We start from the raw sequence: 16,414 nt of genomic DNA, 5'->3' as shown, positions 1-16,414 counted from the left end.
ACATGGGTTGGCCTTACAATACTGCCATTTATAGCGTCACCAAGGACATGCCATTTAAGAGGATGAGGAGAAGGGTTCCAAAGACTAAACTCACTCCTCAGTGGATACTTGCAAGAGAGGTATGTGTCAAGAAAGACTACTTAGCGAAAAGGAGGTAACATAGGTCCGAACGATTTGGTTAAGGTCAAGTTGTGCAACAAAAACAAGGGAGTCAATACATTTTCTACACCTGTTGAAGTGAGAGAAATGCATAAATGGCATGTTGTTTTGGTGAATGGATAAAAGTGGAACAAGAGGAGAGTAGACTTGTATTGCAAACAAAGTGATACTTGTTTGGCTGTGAACAAGAATGCATCCACTTTTATTGTGTGTCTGGTTTTGTGAGTGACAGGGGCTGGGGGATTCCAGGAGACAGGGTGAGTCAGCACAAGGCTGAATAGACCTATCTGAATGCAGATGGGTGGGTGAGAGGAGTAGCACCTGGGTCTAAATAGGGCTGTTCCTGCCTTCCACAATGCATGCTCCACCTCCTGAGGTTTGTCTGATGACCCTGGCCCACCCTGCCAAAGGAAAGCAGGAGTCATGTGAACAAAGTGCTCCAGGACTGAACAGAACTGGTTTGGACTGGGTACAGGACCCTCTGCCTGGAACAACAAGACAAACGTCTGCCAAGGAGAAGTACCAGGGAAGATGTAGGATTTGGACTGCCCTCCTGCCAGTGTGCTGTGTTGCTGTGTTGGCCTACAGTGGTTACTTCAGTGCCAAGGAGAGGAGAAGGAACTTTCCAAGGACTTTCGTCATCTTGCAGAATATTACTCCAAGGGCATGCCTCCTGACCGAAGTCTCAGGGATACCAGACTTCACCCCTTCTGTTTGACTGCATATGGAACTTGCTGTTCTAGCTGCTACAGAAGGAATCCTGCAACACTGACGCCGGCGAGTGACGTCATCATGTGCATTGAAGCCATGAGCGCTGCACCGACCTGAGGAGTAGACCCGACACTGGCCGCCGTGCCACATCGACGCCAGCAAACGACATCGAAAGCCTACCATAGCTGTGAATGTTGCTATGACTTGCAATGCCGGTCCGACGGCTGCTGCTGTGACGCATTGACTCCAAAGCCGACATCATCATGGAGCCAATCATCGACGTGGGTGGCCAAGAGTCAGTCGACATCGCGACATCGTACGGAACTGTGGTTTCAGCGCCATCGGGATCTCACCTCCTCTCCGGTCCGGAACTGTCGCCTCCCCTGCCTGCTCAAACATCCAGGACACAGACGCATCATCTACCCCGAAGTAGGGAACCGATGCTGTAAAGCACCAATGACGCCGCACCTCCCCCATGCTGCACCTCCCCTGTGGGTCTGCAGAGGTTATCCAGTAGTGTAATTCCCTTTCCCTGACTTAGAAGCAAGGGTTCCTATTTGGTCAAAGGTGTATACCATTGCCAGCTAGAGATCCCCAGTTCTAACAAGACATTAGAGCCACTCCCTTCTGTCTAGAACATATCTAATAGTTATAAATAAAGGTCTTAAGCTATTAGAGCAAGCAACCTCATAAACGGTAAAATACAACAAAATATGTCATGGGGAGTAGTTTAAATGAAGAGGACATGCACAAACACCATTTTCACTCCTCACCTCGTTATACCAAACAGGGCTAGAAAAGATGGGTTTACAGCCTAATCTTTAGGATGGTTAGAATCTGGCAAATGAGGCAGGTATGGACATATATCACCCTAAACTAAGGTTTGTAGTGCAAGCTTTACTGATGGTTTCTCCAGTAGGTATGTCATATTTCAGACATAACCCACTCTCTGGGCTGATTCCATCGACGTCTGTTTACTGGGAGGGATTATTTTTTATCTGAGCCTGGTATGGAGAGTTTTAAGTTCCAGCACCACTTCCCATTCGTGAGTGCCTTAGCACCTACTTGAAGTAGGGACTAAACTGTGATTGTTTATCGACCACATTCCTTTTGCAAAATAATTGCACATGTTCTTGTGACTCGCTATTAGGAAGGGAAGCCATTGGCATGCCCCATCAAAATAGCGACTCTGAAACCCTATTTTGCAAGTCGGTAACAGGTTATCGACTCCCAAAATAGAGCTGATACATGCACCAAACATTTTTAGCGGGCACAAATGGCACAAATCTCCATTTGCGCCAGCTTAAAATGGTTTTACATGTGGCCTCAATGTATTCCATGCGTGCAGTCTACCCGAGGCGAGAATTCCCTGGATGCCAGTGTGACTTAGGGCTAAGGCAAAGTAATATCACACAAAATTATAAATGACGGTGTGCTGCATGCCGCCAGTTGCAACACATAATGAATATGCATGGAGTATAGCATGCACAGTGCTTTAGATAACACAGCTTGCTCTTCTAAGCATAGGGATAAGCAAAATTATATATAAGTTGTGTGTCATCTGCATATGACACAATAGTCACCTTGTGCCATTCCACAATATCTGCAAGTCGGCCAATATACAGGTTGAACAAAGTCGGGCCTAAAATAGAGCCCAGTGTGATACCTTGCGCTAATGGCATACTTTCTGATGGAAAAGTCTTCTGAGACACCTGAAAGCTGCTGTCATGAAGATAGGAACATAGACAGCAAAGCGCAATGCCTACAATCCCGCAATGGCTGAGTCTTTGGGAGGGGAAACTATGGGAGACCGTTTCAAAGGGCACACATAAGTCCAAAGGTATCAGTGCAGCCGTTTGACCTGCATCAGCGCATTTCCTTAAAGTTTGGATGGACAGCAAAAGAGCTGATTCCCTCGAGTAGGATTTTCTGAAGCCAAACTGGGTGGGATGGTAAAGTTCATTCATCCATACTAATATTATAAAGAGAGAGCCCAAACCTTTGAGGTGGGTAATCTCAGTAACCACAGCACCAATCACAACACCCAATACAGCGTTGGAAAGGGCAGTTGCAGCAGAAGGTCATAGGCTATGGAGACGGCCACCATATACATTTTAAAAAAAAATGTTTTTATTAACTTTTCATGAAACAGTAGTGTTCATCACAATCATACAGTGCAAGACATACAATTGTACCGTAGGACACCATATACATTTAAAAGGTAAAAGAACCGTGCCAGCAAAGTAGTCCCTTGTGGGCATTTTTGCGTTGTGCTGTGGGCGTGGTCTGGGGGCATGACTAACGCTGGGGGTGTGTGGTACGGCCATCACATCGTAGGCTGTGGGCGTGTGCTGGGGGCGTGACAAACACTGGGGGCGTGACAAACGCTGGTGGCGTGTGTCCGCCGTTCATGCCATGTGAGACGCACATTCAAGCGCGAATTGCGTTGCTGCGCAGCATCAAGGGGCACGCTGGGGGCGTGAGAAACACTGGGGGCGTGTGTCCGGCCTTCATGCCATGTGAACGCAATAACTCTCTCATTCAACAGCATTACACGCGTCTGCTAACATCAACCAGGGCTATAGCCGGGCTCAGGCGGTAGATCACTACACCAATTACACGCGCCTGCTAACATCAACCAGGGCTGCAGCTGGTCCTTCTCCGTCCCTATTCTAATGAAACAAAAAATGTTGTCTACCGCGAGATTTTAAAATAAATTGCCCTTGCCAAATACACACATTACACACATTCTATTTCATACCTGGACAACGTCGGGACGGGCTGCTAGTGATGATATAATTCAGGAGTTGGTTGTTTACCACCTTCTCTGCTATTTTTCTCATGAATCGTGAATAAGGAGATAGGACGTAAGTTTTCTAGTGCCATAAGATCAGTCAAAGGCATTTTTAGTAATAGTAGGACTGTAGCCTGCTTCCATTTCAAAGGAACCTCTCCAGTACTAAAGGAGAGGGCAAGTAATTGTTGGATGGGGGAGTAATTGCATCAGAAGCTTTGGCGGTACGAAGGAGAACCAGATTTAAAACCGTATGCCAAGTTCTTCCAGTTTTCTAAGTTAGGAACTGTGAACTCTTTAAGACTAAAAGCTCTGACTGAATTATTTGGTAAAGCATCAAGAATCAAGGGACTTCTTGCTTCCCGAGAGAAAATCTCATACATTTTAGGTACTTTGGGTGAAAAGTAGTGTGCAATCATATTGCAGTTCTCTACCGATGCTGGGGCCAGCGTCCTAGTGCGATCCAGTGACAACAGACATTAAAGCATCATAAAAAGTTATTTTGTTGTATGCTGATTCAGTTTTATTGGTGTAAAAATGGAATCTGTTTTTTCCAATCAGGGCGTGAGATTTTTTAAGTTCCTCTTTATAAAAGTTGTTGCTTTCCGGATTATAGTCTTTCCTCCAGATGCACTCCAGGCGTTTACACTGATTGTAAAATACTTAGAGCCTCATTTATGAAAAGTGACGCATCGCTGCGTGAAAACAGCGATGCGTCACTTTACACTGCGCTCTCCCTGTGACACTAACGATGCGTCATATTTACAGTATGACGCATCATGTTGCAAGGAGTTACAGATACGTCAGTATTTCTGACGTATTTGTAGGCGCAAAAGTGACGCAACTCCAGCAATGTGTACTTTCACATGGGCAAGTCCCATGTTGTTAGTGCCTGCATAAGTCTTACGCCTGCCATGATGCAGGCGTAAGATTTTGACGCATTAGCATCCAAGAAATGGCGCAGTGAAATCTTATAGAATTCACAGCATCACTTCTATGTCTCTTTCTTGCGTCAAAACACCCCCCTTTCATACATTATACCATGGGCAGGTATAATGTGGCGCAGGGGTTTACAAAGTGACGCATCTACCTAGATGCGTCATTTTGTAAATATAGTGCAACAAGGCTACATTTTTTACTCCGCTGGTGCGTCACAAAAAGTGACGCACCATCGGCGTAAAAGTGACCATGCAGGAGGTTTCTCACTTGACTTTCTGTACTGATGTGTACCGAAGGGAATCTATCCTACTGAAGATAATTCCCACTGCCCTAAAGCTTCAAACCCAATTGCACCCGTTGTAATTCTAGAGAAGGGAACAATAAAGAAAATTCATCTTACTTTTGCACTGGGTATGTCTTCCTGCTGCTCTGGTGGATGAAAAGTGAGTCGATCAGCTCCTTAGTGCTCAGACAGCTACCCCGCGTGCAAAGTGATAGAGCCAGAGTGAAGTAAGGCAGTGAGTCTGGGACGGTACAAACAGGATCTGTGGCAACCGCAATATATAATAAATGTTGACATGTTGACATGTTGACATTTTGATGGCGTTCTTCCAGACTAAGCAATCACCTCACCTTTTTCAAGGGCGGAGGCTTATCGTGTGTGTACAATTTCACCTGTTTCACAATTTTTGGTTTAGTAAGCTACGAAACATGGTATGAGAAAGTAACACTATGTTTCTAGCTGAGATATGACTGCTTTTGCCTGCTTGGCATTAAGAAACCACAGAGAGGAAACACACATTAAGACACAGTGGTAAACATAGGAGGTGTGGGCTTTGAAGATTTTCACATTTGTTTTGGAAGGACAAATGGTCTTCATTTGAGGCAAAGAGAGGAGGAACTCCATCCTTGGGCCAGGTATCCAGAAAACACCAGCCTCCTATTCTGGACTTCCTAATGTTGAAGATGATTGTGATTGATGTTTTTCGAGTTAGGGGGGTGAGGAAAGTGGTATACACACCCTTAGTGCAAAGGGTGTTGTCAATGGAGTTGAAGTGTTGGGGAATACTGGGTTTTCACCTTTGTTTAATTTGGTTGCGAGGGATGGAATGATTAAGGGGGAGGGCTGTACAATGTTAACAACTGGGGAAGCACCCTTGGTGACCCAACTTCAGATCCCAGTCAGAAAAAGGGAGTTATCTAACTTAGCCCCAGAGATCCTAGCTAGAACAAGAGAGCCTGTAAAATTAGTCTCTTGGAATATAGCCGGAGTCGCAAAAATTGATGTTTTTGACTTTTGTCTGCTACAAGAAACCTGGGCAGTTGTCACACCACATAGAGTTGGATATAAGTCATTTGGAATAGGTGCTATTCAATCTAGAAGTGGAAGGCCTTCGGGCGGGCTATTAATTTGGGTGAAAGTAAACCTAAGGGTTCAAATCGAGGTGTTGGATGCAAATTCCCTTGACATTTTAGCTTTAAAAATAACTACATACGAAGGGAAAAAACTCCTCCTAATAAACGTCTATAACAGACCAACACCCTCATCAAGAGACTCAATAACATTAACCAAATTATATTGCTTTTTAAGTACATTAGATGGAAGGGAGGATCACGTCATCTTGGCAGGTGATCTAAATTGCAGTTATGAACCTATCTTGGGTCTATGTGACATCTTCGAAGAGGAAGATCAAGCCAATAAAATCCCTGCTCTGGAGAATGCGAAACCTGTAAAATGCTCGGTTTTGGCACTCCAGATAACAAAATTGTGTACAGAGTATTGCCTTAGGGCTTGCAATGGACGGCTTCCGTCTGATAGCTTGAAAAGACCGACCTTTAGCAGGAATAATTGCAGAAGCAATTTGGATTTTGTGATCGCTTCTATATCCATCTGGCCGAATATTCTGGACTTTGAGGTAAAGGATAGGCTAGAAAGCGACCACTTTCCTGTAAGTCTCTTAATGGAAGCCTCCTTGTTTGAAGGAGTAATTTCCTCTCCCTTAGCAGATGGTAGTAACATTGACAATGTTGAGATCCACATTAGCAATAACAGACGAGCTCTTAAATGGCCATTTATACTAGATCATGGTGAGATTCTCGCAGAAATATATACTCTCTTTGCAGAGACCCTTGGTTTATACATAGGTCTTGCGATAGAGGAGGTAAACCCAATTCATTTTATGTCACTACACAAAAACTTTATTAATGAAATAAAAAATTTTGTTACTAAAATGCCCAAGAAGAACCAACAAAAGACACAGAATCTGTCCCATAGTAAACCTTGGTATGGCAGATCCTGTAGAGAATCTAAAAGGGCTCTTTTATCAGCAATTAAATCTAAGTCCCCTTTGGACATAAAAACAGCAAGGAATAACTATAAGGTAGTACAAAAGGCTTCCAAAATAGCCTGGGAGGAAGAAAAATGGGCTGATATGTTGCTGGCTGCTAAAACAAGAGATAACGTAGGCTTCTGGAGGCTAGTAGCCAACGGAAACCACATAGGGAGAGTGGCCAAGGACATCTACCTGGATGAGCTAACATGGACTAACCACTTTACTAGTCTTTATAAAAAATATGATGATGCCCACATGGATTTGGATGTCCCATGCTACGACCATCCCATAGATTGCCTGGGTTTCACTTTAGGCGAAACCGAGCTGGCAATTATCCAAATCAAGTCTGGCAAAGCACCAGGTCTAGACAAGATCCCAGGGGATTTATATAAGCATGATTTAAAAGTATGGACACCATACATTAACCTTTTGTGCAATAAGTTATCCCTCACTTTAGATTTCCCCGAAAGTTGGAGGGGAGCTGAAATTGTTTTAATTTTTAAAAAAGGGGATAGGCTGGATCTCTCTAATTATCGGCCAATCAGCCTGATGGATATCCTCCAGAAAATTTACTCACGACACATTTTAGCTCGTGTCAGTGACTGGATGGAGGGTAATGCAATTTTAACTAAATTCCAAGCTGGTTTCAGATGTAAAGTAAGCACCATTGATCATATATTTAGATTTTGTTGCCTTTATTGGAAATACGTTTTAATCAAAAAGGGTCATTTATATGTTGCTTTTGTTGGTTTGAGGGCAGCATTTGATTTAGTGCCACGCAACCTCCTATGGAAAATGTTGAGTGTAGTAGGGATGCCAACTAGTTTATTAGTTCAGATAAAAGAGTTACACGAAGGGAATTTTGGGAAAATTCGATGGGGTCCAAGTGGGGAACTAACCCAAAAAATCCCTATCGAGCGTGGTGTACGCCAAGGTTGTGTACTGGCTCCCACGCTCTTTTCCCTTTTCGTGAATGACATCCCGTCGCATCTGGAGGGATGCAAAAATGACTCTCCAAAACTGAATGGAGAAAGGGTAACACCCCTACTATTTGCTGATGACACTATTCTGATTTCCCAAACTAAGAAAGGACTCCAGGCACTACTGAATTCCTTTAGCGAATACTGTGGTAAGAAAGGACTGGAGATAAATGGGAAAAAGACTAAATGTATGGCCCTAAATCCAACAAAAACCGATAAAGGCTGTTTATTCTTGGAAGGAGTAAGATTAGAATCGGTCTCCCAATTTACATACTTAGGGGTTACATTAGATTCCACATTTCCATGGAGAGCACAAATGGAAAAAAGTAAAGTGGCATTCGCCCAGAATGCAAAGCCAATCCTCAGGGAGCAAAGTTTGAGCACTAGTAAAGCTGTGTCTCCGGCGATTGAACTTTTTAAATTTAAGGTACAACCAGCAGTGTTATACGGCGCAGAAATATGGGGACCAGGGTCTAAGGATACTTTCAGTGTCCTGGACAATAAATTTATGAGAAGCCTGGTAAGGGTCCCAAGAGGCACCCCTCTAGTGCCCCTTCAATTAGACCTAAACATCAAAAGAACCGATCACTATACTATAATTCGGCCACTGATGTTATGGGTCAGACTATGGCGGGTGCCAGAATTACACGACTATAGGGACGGGCTAAAAGAAATCATGGAGTTAGATAATTTAAAAACCATCCCATGGTTAAAGCACGTTACAAACTGGTTCAGTATAATAGGTCTAAAACACTTTTGGGAGAACCCTGAGCAATTACCGCCCAACTCGAAATTAATTTTAAAAAGGGCTTTCTGGAGCTGTATTATTAATAGGACAACAAGTGCCCTAACTGCTGGGACCATAGTAACAAACTTTCTTAGTTTTAAGAATGTACCACTGTTTGAGACCTTTATGGACGAGATAGAGTCCACTCTTGCTAAAACTTTATTCTTAAAATTAAGGTATGGGAATCTCTTACTAAAAACAACTTTGGCACGTTGGGCAAAGAGGTCCAATGTCCCATCTTCAGTGACTGACGAAATTTGCTCTATGTGTGATTGCCACCAGATTGAAAATGAGTCTCATATTTTTTTCTTTTGTCCTGCTTACGTATTGGCCAGGAAAAGATGGATAAAACCAATATGCTTATTGTTGGGCGTGAGATCATGTTCAAAGGCATTGAGAATTCTTACAACTAACACAAACCAAACAATAATATTCAGCGTTAGTAGATTCTTATATTCAATCTTTTTCCTAAGGAAAAAAAAGGGCCAACAGTTGTAAATAATGCTTATCCATGAAAAGAGGAATAATATAGTAACCAGTGGGGGACCTTTTCCCTTTTTTGTATCTCATTGATGATTGTGCTCTGATTTACTTTTATTATGAAATGTATTTTACCCGATGGTTTTTTATGTTAATTGTTTTTTATTGTAATGAATGTGTAGCGACTCTTTTATGGCAACTATGCCGAAATAAAGATATTTTGAATTTGAAGACTGCTCCTTGGAGGTCGTCCATCTCCTTTCATGTTATTACTGACACCAGTGTCAGTCCTGGGGCTGAATTACATGAGCCAAATTTTTCTGTGACTGCACCCGCCAGCAGGGTATGCCTTTACCTTCTGCAGAGGGGTGCTTTCAGGAGGTGCACTGACAGTGCCCCACCTCAGTACCCCTCCTGAGGGCTTCTTTGTCTCTGCACAAGCGTTGGTAATACCACACAGGTGCAGAGGTGAAGGATTCCCTCTTTTGCATGGGGAACACCCCCATGCAAATGAGGAAAAGCCCCCTTGAAGAAAGTGCTGGCGCTTTATGTGTGCCAGTTCGATTGGTATTACAGAAGGGGCTGCACAAGCATCTGGGGCCCCTTCTGTAATTCCAAAGTGCCCAGGGATGCACAAAGTGGGCTCAAATGCCCGTTGGGCACCAGGGACACTATATGAAATTGGCCACTGATCTTTTATGTGAAATCCTAATGCGTTCTGGGAGTGATAACCTTGGATTGATGCCCTTGTACTCATCAGACTACCAAGCAATTACAATGATTTGTAGATTAAACATACAAAGCACACATTTATAGGTCAAAAGTCCGGGACTGGGAACAGTCCCCATGCTGACTTTGAGTGAGGTACCACCATAGCCCTCAGGTTAGATTATTAAAAAGATCTGATGGGGAAGTAGAAGTTATTTCTTTACCTAATGAACCAGGCACTTCTGAACCACTCTGTGCATCAAACAGGCTGATTTAATTCAATCTGCTAGGTGAATGGCAACAATTGTCAGAATCACAGAGGGCTGTAGTAATATCATTATGTCACTGTAAATGGAGCAACAGCGAGAATGCCACAATGTGCAGTCTATGTGTGAGAGATTTAGCTGTTAGTTGAATGGGGGAGGGTGACCCCTTTTCGAGCAATAGACACAATCCCTGTCATGGTGAACAACAAAAGTCGCAAAATTAACCTGCCCATAAACCCTGGTAGCTTGGCACAAAAAGCAGTCTGGATTAACTGAGAGCCAATGTGTGTGACGATTCATGAAGCAGCACACAAAGGGTAATAAAGTGAAAACCCATCACAAAAAAATCCCACACCAATTTAGAAAAAAGAGTACATTTAATAAATTATTTGACACCAAAACAACACAAATCCAATCAATAGAACCAGAGTTATGAATTGCTCAATATTCTCTCAGGAGGTCAATTTCAGCAGGGCAAGACTGCAGGCAGTGTCGGTCAGAGGAGGTGTCATCAGGGAGCAAATGGACAAAGTAGCTTAGAAGGTTTTGGACTTAAGGCCTGATTATGCCACCATCCAAGACCGCCAAAGTCATCCGCACACTGCCTGCCAGATTACGAGTTCAAATCCAGTGGGCGGTACTGCAGCGGTGGTTCCACTTCGGTGACTTTGTAAGGCTCATTTATTTAGAAAAGACAAGGGGACCTGATAATTGGCTAGGGACCACGGGTAACAATTCTATTAGGAGGAACAATGGTCCTTAGCAGACTGAAGAATGAAAAACAAAAATACAATATAGGCCACAATGGGTTACTATATGAATCTAAAGGCTCATAGCATAGCTTTAAAAAAGCTCCGCCCTTGGACCAAGTGTTCCTGCACAGCATGGACTATGAAGACCATGCGGTGCAGGAACAGATGGTGCAGAAAGACAAGTGGGCACACCATGTGCCCTCCGGCATGCACTTCTGTGCACAGAGGCACCATGGGGACCTGTAGGGCTCCCTTAGTTTCCTCACTGCCACATTTTTAATTTTGGGCTCACTGCGATGAAAAATGTGGCATTGAGGAAACTCCTAATATGCTTGAGGGTGCCACTGCAGCACCTCGATGGATTTAGGCCCAGATCTCTGTACTGGGGTGAATGTATGACATTGTTCTGCATTCTGTCCATCAATTGTTGTTTTTGCAAATGCAGCACCTCCAGCACATTGTGGGCTCTAGACTGTTGTAAGACTGCCAGGGATTGCCGTGGTCCTATCACGGTAATACAGCAGTTGAACCACTGATGTGGTGGTAGCCACACCGCCACCGGAGGTTTGGTGGTCCATCGGACTGCCAAACTCGTAATCAGCCCCTTTATTGGAAGCCAAAGTTCACGAGTGGAAAGAGGCAAGAGATTGTAGGTGATGAGAGTTTCAGGAGATCAGATACCCCTTGGCCAAAGGACCTGCTGAACAGGATATACTACTGTGGAGAGGAATATAGCAGAAGCTACTGCAAAGTCAGGTTGACCAGCTATGAAACTTGGGCAGATAGACAAACAGGTTGGTTCCGGTCTTCCCTTGGTTCTGAGAGCAGTTTTTAGCCAAACATGTTTTGAGTCCCAAGTTTCAGATCATGGCTAACTGGGCTTCTTTATCGTCACAAACAAAGGTCCAGGTTTGGAGGGTCACTACATGGGGGGTTTAGGACTCACTCAGCCTACGTCCACAGTAAACCAGTGATAACGTGCTTGTGTTCACTCCCTAAAACATGCTAACTTGAACTTACACCTACAAGGGGTTTACGTATACTCCATGTATTATGGTATACCAAATATTCAGGGTCAGTAATTACATGCTACTAGTGGGACTGCAGCCCTTACCATTTGATTTTTGTCATATTGTTGTCAAAAATGATAATATAATTTCCTCTATTTTTCTAAATGGATTTGGGAGTTTTCTTGTGTTGTGTTTTACTTTATTACTGTGTGTATGCAGCATTACTTCTTTACATATTGCCTCTACATTAAGCCTGACTGCTCTGTGCAAAGTTACCAAGGGTTGAGCACAGGTTAATTTAGGGCTTAGTTGTGCCTTAACATGACAAGGATTTTGGTTGGTGCCTGCCAGGGCTCACAACCCAGTCAACCAGTAACCTAATTTCTCACATAAACTTAACTACTTTAATGGCCAGCCCCTTCCCCAAAATGCTTTAGATTTGAGTGTGAATAGTAAATGTCACCCGATCAGGGTCCAACATCACCTCAAAATTGGTTTAGACTGCAGTGGAAATAGTAAATTTAAGTCCTTGAGGGGTATATTTACAAGAATTGCCACTAAGCAAATTTGACATTGCTTAGCAGATTTATTTTTTAATGCTGCTTATTGCCAAAAACTATCGGCATGTGTGTGCCATATTTACAATACGTCGTCACATGGCGATGGGATCAGCTTGCAGCGGCAAAAGTTGCTGCTAACCAAAGCGTCATGGTGATAAAAATCTTGATGCTAACCTGAAAAAAGTGACAGCTAACCAATTAGTGGCAAGAAAACTCACATTAGCTTGTCTGACGTCACTTTTTTCCGTCTAACAGGAAAGAAATAGAAAAAAATCCGGAAACATCTCAAAGAACCTCAGTGCAAAATGTAGCAGCTGGGAACAAGTGAAGCAGCAAACAACGCCCCTTGTCACCCAACAGACAGGATGACCAGCCAGAGTCCCAGTAGAAGAGTTGTCCATAGTTATCTGTGAGGAGTCAGTGGTTGGAGTTGAGGGATAGTGTGAATATGACCAGCTGCATAAGCAACAGGGTAAGTAACAACCAGGGATGGGGTGTTGGCTAGTAGTGTTTTTTTCCATCCATCTACCTATGTCTCAGTGTCCCCCACACTGTCTGTAGATCAAATGCAAGCTACATAGGGACTCGGTGGTACATTCACATGTCCCATGGGCTGCTCTTTTGATTAAAAAAACATTGGAAGTAATATAATGAAGGGTACAGAACTTGTAATCAAGCACAAATGCATACATGCAATGTCAACTGACCAGTCATGCTTCTTATAACACGGGGGCAAATTTACAATAAAAGCAATGGAGTAAGGCGTCAGTTTCCTGACATAACGCTCCGCCACTCCTAAAATATAGGGCTGTGCTGTATCTACATCAATATGGTCCAATCCTGTGTTTCACTATGCACTACTGAAAAATGCAGCTGCCCTGCACCAACACCGGCACTTTTGCACAATGGTACAAGAGTGTCTGCATTTGCCCTAGGCAGCTACATTTCTCTGCAGCGCTGGGTGAAATGTTACCTGCCATGTATTGTTGTCAATATGGTTCTGACTTTTGTGCCAGAAGTTGCTGAGTGTGATGTCAAGCCAAAAAGGCTAACACTGTGGTCTGTCACAATCTTGTGCATTTGCCCACAACTACAGTGTGGAAATGTGCCACAATTACAAGGTGTTGCCAGGCAACATCAGGTGGGTCAACACTGCCTATTAAATATTGCAAAACATGTTTTCGCACAGTAAAGTTCAAAAGAGTGATGGTCCTATTGTGACAGTGGCTTTGAAATATGCTACAGTTAACATGAATTGCTCATCTGCTGGTCTGATGTATACAGGTGAATGCAACACACAAAAACACATATCCAAATGTAAGCTACAACTATTCTACTCACCCTTGCTGTTCACATGAAAAGCTGCACAATTTTTGCAAGCACCTTGTGATGCAAATGGGCACATTGCATTATGATCACAATGTACTGGAGGTGCAAGCTGCTTTCAATGTTTGCACATGTGTTCTGCTTATTTAAGTAGTGTTTACTATCCCAGCATTGTATGTATTTGTTTATATTAAATATCAACATGCATGTTGTGTATGCAATGCTCATTAAACCACACATTCCACATTCCTATCATGGTAAGTGAAGGGTGAGAAGAGACCTCATTCACAATGTTGCCATTATGCTTGTTACTTGGCTTCGGGCTGTCTTGCTCTTATGCTTCCAACTCCATTTATCCACATGAAAGTTGCTTACTCTGATGTTCTGTTGGCAGTATGTCATTGTATACATGGACCTGAGTTTTGTGGTCAGTGACACAAAAAGTCATGTGGAACATGGGTCTTAGCTAATATCAAATGTGACTGGGAGAAAATGCATTGCTACTAATGTCTGTAATCATTCAGCCACTAACAAATGCACCAAAGGGCTATGTGCACCACAGTATGTATCATTCATGTGCTCACCCATCTGCTGTTCAACCAAGGTCTGCTGTGCTAGAATGCACCAATCCCTGTAGAATGCCTCAGAGTCACATGTCCTCCTGCTTGCAACAAGTCATCATTGTAGCTGCTGTGGGAAACACAAGGGGAGGGCATGCACTTCTTCACTCTGGCCCAGTCCCGTGTCTGCAGACACATGTTGGCTTGAGCATTTTAACAATTTGCTCCAATCAAAATCTGGTCTAAGGGGTATAGGTAGTGTAATCACACTATTAACACAAATAACGCATCCCCGGGTGTGCTGAATGACACATTTCACCCTCTAACATATCTTCCTGTTGTGGCAAGCCACAAAATACACAAGAGAAGTAGCCAAATTACAAATTACTCAGTAACATGGCCACATAACGGGATGACAGTCAGTTGTGTGTCCTGATCTCAGTCTCAAATACATAGAGGGATCAATGGACACATACTTGTGTTCAGAAGACATAAACCTACAATCAAAACACTGCAATACAAAGGATGTCTGTGATTACCATTTGAAACATAGGTTAGTATGTAGCCACTTTGTAGTAGCCTAACCACAGAAAGGCAAAGTGTGTGTTTAAGATCAATTTACTAACAACATGCTTCACCGTCTTGAAAATTCTTAGTTGTGTAGATTCCCCACTTCAAGCCTCACCCCTGTGCTTGTTATTTTGCCTGTGTGTAACCAAGCTACCTTGCATCAACCAAGACACCCTTGGACTAAAGATTTAGGGGGTCTTGGTAGAGGGAATGACTGTCAATGAACAAGAAGGTGTTCCTTCCTGCACACAAATATCCCTTAATGAGATTGACCTGTTTCAATATGTGCTACGCACATAAAAACACATAGACACATTTCAGATCATGATAATTGGAAGAAAATCCCCTTGTCTCAACAACCATGAAATTGCTATATTCCTCGGCTAAGTGCATCAGTGGCCTAATCCTTAAGCCACACTTGTAAATAGGTGGTAGTGGCACTATCAATAGGGGGGGTTCAGTGGATTGTCCACCTCAAAACTCTGGGCCTCATTCATGTGTATATTGCCATAGGGCAGCACAGCAGACCTTATAGGTGTGCTGCCCTATGGCAAACAAAAGGCAGGAATTGGCCACATCTATTAGATAGCATGCATTCCTCCTTTTCCCCTGTGCCGGTAAACAATGGGCTGCCTTGAGCCAATGCAGGCAGCCTTTGCACCATGGTGCAAGGCTGCCTGAGTTGCGGGATGATCTTTTTTGTACAGGAACGGAAACCTTCCAGCACGATCCCAATCCCAACAAGCTTTTTCCTCTTTGCATGTGTGCTGCAGAATCCATCACACATATAACAAGCAAAACTAATGAGAAATAAAGATATTTCTCCTTGTTGTGCCATCATCATGCCTCCCCTTGCAAGGCATATGTTTTGGAACTGCCTTAAGATTTCTTGCAAATCCTCGGCAGTATCAAAAAGCCATGAATGTTGCTGGGAACACCCCCAGAAACACCCAAGGAACATCCCTTTCAAGCATTTTTTGTTAGAAGGGGCATATATTCATAAGGCCATGAAAAGCCATGTAACATGTTTTTACATGCCTAATAATGCCTGTGGCACATTGCGCCACCCCAACGTCACATACTGACAGCAAAAGGATGCTGAAGTGTCTTATAAATGCGTCCGGCAGTGACCACACTTCTAAACAAACTGGAGTATGGAAGGGTGTCTAATCACCAGTGCGTTGTGAATCCATGTAAAGTAGCTCCATGCAGCATAGTAAATAAGGTAAAGTAGCTCCATGCAGCATAGTAAATAAGGTAAAGTAACCAGCACCACAGGAAGGTCTGCGTACACAATGTAACAGAGGTAGTACGGAACCTATAAATATGCCCACACTGTTGGCATAGAGGGAAAATGTCAAAATCAATGAACAACCTAATTGTAACAGTCATGGACCTTGTACACTGACATACAAAGCTGCATGTAACAGGTGTACCGTGTAACACAAGAGAATGGAAAGTGTCATGCACTTGGATTGT

At 43.3% G+C, this 16,414-nt stretch overlaps 1 protein-coding gene across 1 annotated transcript in view; it reads right to left on the bottom strand.

Annotated features, from left to right (window-relative positions):
- The window catches only part of LOC144769629 (uncharacterized), a 231,720-nt gene extending 226,621 nt beyond the window's left edge, over positions 1 to 5,099 (bottom strand). The window contains exon 1 of the mRNA XM_078653799.1: positions 5,004 to 5,099. The gene's annotated coding sequence lies outside the window, so the exon portion shown is untranslated. The remainder of the gene's footprint in view (positions 1 to 5,003) is intronic.
- Positions 5,100 to 16,414: the final 11,315 nt, after the last annotated feature.

This window comes from Lissotriton helveticus, chromosome 7 (genome assembly GCF_964261635.1).
Source record: "Lissotriton helveticus chromosome 7, aLisHel1.1, whole genome shotgun sequence".
Classification (NCBI taxonomy): Eukaryota; Metazoa; Chordata; class Amphibia; order Caudata; family Salamandridae; genus Lissotriton; species Lissotriton helveticus.
The sequence above is the reverse complement of the archived record's forward strand: the minus strand, read 5'-3'. Positions and strand labels throughout refer to the sequence as shown.